The 6,000-nt window shown below is 44.9% G+C and overlaps 1 protein-coding gene across 1 annotated transcript in view; it reads right to left on the minus strand.

Moving 5' to 3' along the window:
- The window catches only part of LOC115482473 (claudin-4-like), a 189,110-nt gene extending 185,653 nt beyond the window's left edge, over positions 1-3,457 (minus strand). The window contains exon 1 of the mRNA XM_030222248.1: positions 3,406-3,457. The gene's annotated coding sequence lies outside the window, so the exon portion shown is untranslated. The remainder of the gene's footprint in view (positions 1-3,405) is intronic.
- Positions 3,458-6,000: the final 2,543 nt, after the last annotated feature.

Genomic DNA, 6,000 nt, shown 5'->3' on the forward strand with positions numbered 1-6,000 from the left:
GAGGATCCATTCCTTCTGAACAGGATTCCTTTATGTTTATCCCACGCATGCTTGAATTTCGCTACCGTTTTCATCTCCACCACCTCCTGCGGGAGGGCATTCCAAGTATCTACCACTCTCTCCGTGAAAAAATACTTCCTGACATTTTTCTTGAGTCTGCCCCCCTTCACTCTCATATCATGTCCTCTCGTTCTACCGCCCTCCCATCTCTGGAAAAGGTTTGTTTGCGGATTAATACCTTTCAAATATTTGAACGTCTGTATCATATCACCCCTGTTTCTCCTTTCTTCCAGAGTATACATGTTCAGGTCCGCAAGTCTCTCCTCATACGTCTTGTAATGCAAATCCCATACCATTCTCGTAGCTTTTCTTTGCACCGCTTCCATTTTTTTTACATCCTTAGCAAGGTACGGCCTCCAGAACTGAACACACTACTCCAGGTGGGGCCTCACCAACGACTTATACAGGGGCATCAACGAGGAGGATATGTCGGTGATTTCGGTTGAAAAAGAACAAAGACTCATTTACATGTGGAATACAGTATACCCTAATGGACTCAAAAAGGGAGTGGAGTGGCTAAGCCAATTGGCAGTTACGTCACTTGAAGTAGCTTAGAAGCAATTAGACTCACAGCACGTGTGTTTGCATTTTTTGGATATCAGCTTGGAAGAGGACATAGATGTTGGGAAGGCGCAGTTATACTGAGGTAGCGTAGTTATACTGCAGATTTAGAATAATAGTTTATTCAGGTGGATCAATTTAAGAGTTTGAAGAGTTGAATGTTGTCAGCATAGTGATAATTACTAATAGCATTTATATTTATTACAATCTTGTCTCCTGATGACGTCATCTGGCAAAGCATGGACCCATGTTGAGCAAGACTTTGAAAGTCTGGAATATATTTGAAGAGACTTCAAAAACTTTCAATTTTTAATTTACACATTCACTATTGAAACTGCTAAAGTGATCTGGAAAGTAGATTTGAATAACAACACCATGCAGAGTCACTGAAAAAGATAAGTGAGGGGGGGGGGGTTCATTTTTGAATAAATTAATTTTGATTGATAACGGACAATTATGATAAAACCACGGTGCTACGGTGGGATTAAGGCTATTTTATCATTTATTGGGACATCAAGCAATTACTTTGTTAAAAAAATCAGGGTGTGGCCTGGTATCCTGCAGCAGGTGAGCAGCTGTCCCAGACTTTCGCTGCCTACAATTCATGAGTTTAGGATGCTCTGAATATGATATTAATGTTGTCAGATCTCAAACACAAACTACAGGAATCTCTGTAGGCTCTAATGCTTTACACTCTAATGCGCTTAACACTCATAAAGTTGGGTGTTACGCTAGATTCTAAACTGACTATGAAGATGCAGGTTCAGAAAGTTTATTAAGCCAGTATTTTCTTTAGATTCAAATTGATCAGGCATTTGCGGGCGTTTCTTACCTTTTCAAATTTTCAAATGATTATTAAGTAGAGGAGTGTGGTAGCCGTGTTAGTCCACTCTTAAGGTTATCAATATAAATCAAACAAAATAAAACATGGAAAAGAAAATAAGATGATCTGACGAAGAAGGGCAACCTTCGAAAGCTAATCAAGAAATGTATTAAGTTATGTGCAATAAAAAAGGTATCATCTTATTTTCTTTTCCATGTTTTATTTTGTTTGATTTCAAATGATTATTCAAAGTATAGTTGTTCCATGTTTTAGATTATCGTAATGGACTCCTTTAGGGTTTGCGTGTGGAGGTCTTTTAAAAGCTTTGCAGGTTGCTCAGGATGCCACAGTTCGGCTGCTCTTTGGAAATCCTTGGTATATCCACATAGCAGCAAATTGTTTTAAAAATGTTATTGCTAGTTTTTAAGGTACGAAACAACTTGGTTTCTCCTGTTATTTCATCTACCTTGAGGTTGTATCAACCTGCAAAGCGCATTAAGATAAACTAATGCTAATCTTTTAGATGTACCTTCTTTAAGGTAATTAAGTTAGATGAATACCGTAGGTCAGCCTTTAAAGTATGTAACATACTAACATAGTAGATGACGGAAGAAAAAGACCCGCACGGTCCATCCAGTCTGCCCAACAAGATAAACTCATGTGTATACCTTACCTTGATTTGTACCTATGCTCTTCAGGGTACAGACCGTGTAAGTCTGCCCAGCACTATCCCCTCCTCCCAACCACCAACCCCTCTTCTCCCCACCGGCTCCACCACCCAATTTCGGCTAAGCTCACCTCATTTGCTTATTTCCGATTTGAGGAAGAAGGGCAACCTTCGAAAGCTAATCAAGAAATGTATTACGTTATGTCCAATAAAAAAGGTATCATCTTATTTTCTTTTCCATGTTTTATTTTGTTTGATTTCTATTGATAACCTTTAAGAGTGGACTAACATGGCTACCACACCTCTCTGGCTAAGCTCACCAAAACTGTGAAATAAGCTGCCTACAAATATGACAACTATGACTTCATGAGATCAATTTAAGCAGGAGTTAAAATCTTTTATTTCAAGAAGCATTTGATGAGCAATATGTCTGTAGATAGGTATAAATGTCTTGGAAGACTTTGTAATGTTCACAAGTATGAAGGAAACAGTGTGATCAATATGAAAATGGAGATGTTATACTTTATTTTATTATGGTGAATGTATTTATGGATTGAATGGCTTATAAATACTGTAAATAAATCTAAATACACCAAGAAGATACAGGTGCAAAATTCTCTCACACTCAGTATACTCAATGCATATAGATTTACTATCATCTAACACTCCGCATTCCCAGTATCTACAGATATTATTATTTATTTGGATTTTGCTCACACCTTTTTCAGTCGAAGCTCAAGGTGAGTTACGTTCAGGTACTCTGGATATTTCTCTGTCCCAGGAGGGCTCACAATCTAAGCTTGTACCTGAGGCATTGGAGGGTTAAGTGACTTGCCCAAGATCACAAGGAGCAGTAGTGGGACTTCAACCCGCCACCTCTGAGGTTCAAGACCAGTGCCAGTGCTCTAACCACTAGGCTGCTCCTCCACATATACTATCTCTCACACTCACTGCACACACAATCACAAACCTCTCACACTCAGTATTCCCAATATCTACATATATGCTATCCTCTCACACTTAGCCACACAATTTGAAAATCAGTTCATCATGGTGAAAGACCAGCAAAGGGCATTTCTCACCACCATGGGTTGCCACAAAGGTGCACAGTCTTCTCACACTGCATAACACCAGAGTGCAGTTTCTCAGGCACTGTGCAGCTGAGCCAATTCCTGCTGTGCCCCAACTCCCGCCCCCTCCATTTCCCTGCTCAGCTCCTCTGTTTGTTTTGACAGTAGGTGTCAGGCACATCTCCCTCCCCCTCCCCAGACTGATGCAGACTGATTTTACTCACCTGCACTGGAGGCAGCCAAAGGAGCAATAACATTTGCATAGTTTCACCTGTGGCAGAGAGGAGGAAGAGGAAGGCGGGTTTTGTGTGCATTGCCCAGAACTGAGCACACGGCCTTGGCCAGGTTCCCAGGGAGGTGCAGAAAGTGTAAACATTTCCCAGCCAAGGGTAGGAAGGGGGGGGGGGCACTCTGCTGTAAGGTTTCTGTGGCTACTGGTATGGAGAAGTGTGAAGGGAGGGGGAGGATGTTTATTGCCCTGTGACCAGGTTCCCAGGGAGGTGCAGAAAGTGTAAACCTTTCCCAGCCAAGGGTAGGAAGGGGGGGGGGGGGCACTCTGCTGTAAGGTTTCTGTGGCTACTGGTATGAAGAAGTGTGAAGGGAGGGGGAGGATGTTTATTGCCCTGTGACCGATACTTGCCAGCTAGATAGAATTTTTCTGGGAGTGACTCATTCAGAGATATCTGTCCATGTCCCAGGGAGTGAAAGAGACAGGCCAGAGACTCTGTATTTCAGTGAGTGAAAGAGACAGGCCAGAGACTCTCTGTCCATGTTTCAATGTCACGTTTTCAAAGCTGGAACTAGGTTTGTGAGCCCTTGGGCCACTGCCGAGGAGAGGAGCGGCAGTGGCAGGCAAAACCACCCCACACCGGAGACTAGGCAGAACAGGACTGGAACCCCGGACTGGAGTTGCAGCAGAGGCAAACAAGCAGGAATAAGCAGAGCAGGCACACTTAAACTTCACCTGCACCTGGCCACCTTTCACCAGGAGTTGAGCCCCTGACTGCAGGTGGCCGGCAGGACTTACTGGGCAAGGCAGGACTGGATACCCACAAACTGAACCAGGACTGAGGGTCAGGGGGGAAAGGAACATACAGGGGCAGCAGGGCAAGGAAAGGAAAGCTAAAGGGCAGGACTGAAAGCTGCAAGCAGCTACTAAAGCAGGGAACAAAACACTGATAAGACACAGAACTGAAAGCTGCTGAGACTAAACACAAAACTATAACCCAGAGACAGGACTAGCAAACAAACAACAACCTAATCTAAACTACACACAGCCTAACTAGAAACAAACAAGAATCTCAGGCAAGAGCTTAAACAGAAGTGCAACAAGCACCAACATTCCAGGGCCTAAGGCGATGCAAAGGCAGAGAATTTCCAACTGACTAATAAGCCCCGCAGCAGCTGAGGCCCAACTGCAGCAATCACCAGGCAACTACGGGTGCTGTGTAGGTTCAATCCAAGCAAGCAAGTCTGGCAGCCCGGAAGATCCGGACCGGACTGGGCCGAAATCTGAAACGGGTGACAATAACCAGACAGTCCATTGCAGCCACCAGGTCTGGCCACCAGGTGGCGAGAGGAAGGAGAGCACGAAACATGGGCACAACCGTGACACTCAATGAGTAGAAGAGACAGGTCAGGGATCTGTCCATGTCTCAGTCAGTGGAAGAAATAGGTCAGAGACTCTCTGTCTATATCCCAGAGAGTGAAAGAGGCTGGGCAGATACACTGTGTCTCAGTCAGTGGAAGAGACAGGTCAGAGACTCTCTGTCTATGTCTCAGTGAGTAGATGAGTCATGCCAGGGACTCTGTCCATATTCCAGAGAGTGAAAGAGACAGGCCAGAGACTGTCTGTGTCTCGGTGAGTGGAAGAGACAGGCCAGAAAGACTCTCATCCTATGCCTTAGTGCAGGGGCGTAGCCAGACCTTGAGGTGGGAGAGGACCAGAGCCCAAAGTGGGGGGGAGGGCACATTTTGGACTGCCGCCACTGTACCTATCTTGGCTGGTGGGGGTCCCCAGCCTCCACCAGCTGAAGCTGTCGTCCAGCGCTGGTCTCTGGCACCACAACATTTCCTGCCCTGCTTTCTCTTCCTCTAGCGTCCGGCAGGCTCATTTTAATGAAATTTAGCATGCACACATGCTCAGTTTCCCTAAAACAAGCATGCTGGACCATGAGGGGAAGAGAGAGCAGGGCAGGCAATGCAAACTTGGGGGGGCCCAGGCCCCCACGGCCCCTGTAGCTATGCCACTGCTTCAGTGAGTAGAAGAGACAGGCCAGGGACTCTCTGTAAATGCCTTAGAGAGTGACATACATAAGGCAAAGATTGTCTAGAGGGAAGTAGACAGGGCAGATTTCTGTCCATACTCCAGAGAAGTTGAACAGATAGGGCGGAGCAGACACTCTATCCAATGGCCCATAGGGTGTAAAATAAGGAGTAGTGAGTGACTTTTTCCCTGGCATACACCACAGAGTCTATGTGGGCAGTTTTGTTCCACTAGATACAGTGAGTTGGTAATTATTCTCTGAAGGGTTTTTTGCACTGTGGAATGTGAGGGGCTGGTATTGCCTGCAGGCAGTTTCCGGAAGGAGTTTTGTACTATGTGATGTGAAGCTTTAATATTTCCCAACCCTTTATCAACTTGTTTTGTTGGCACTGTCTGTGTATCTGTTACATCTCAAAGCAAACACTCATACCCAAGACTGGTTTGTGGAGAGGGGAAAGTGGAAAACAGAACAATTGAGGAGGCCCCTGAGGGACCTCACAGACGTGTCTGGACCTGAAGGAAACACAGCTAGTTCCTGATAACCCTGTAGCTA

This window comes from Microcaecilia unicolor, chromosome 13 (genome assembly GCF_901765095.1).
Source record: "Microcaecilia unicolor chromosome 13, aMicUni1.1, whole genome shotgun sequence".
NCBI classification, from domain to species: Eukaryota; Metazoa; Chordata; class Amphibia; order Gymnophiona; family Siphonopidae; genus Microcaecilia; species Microcaecilia unicolor.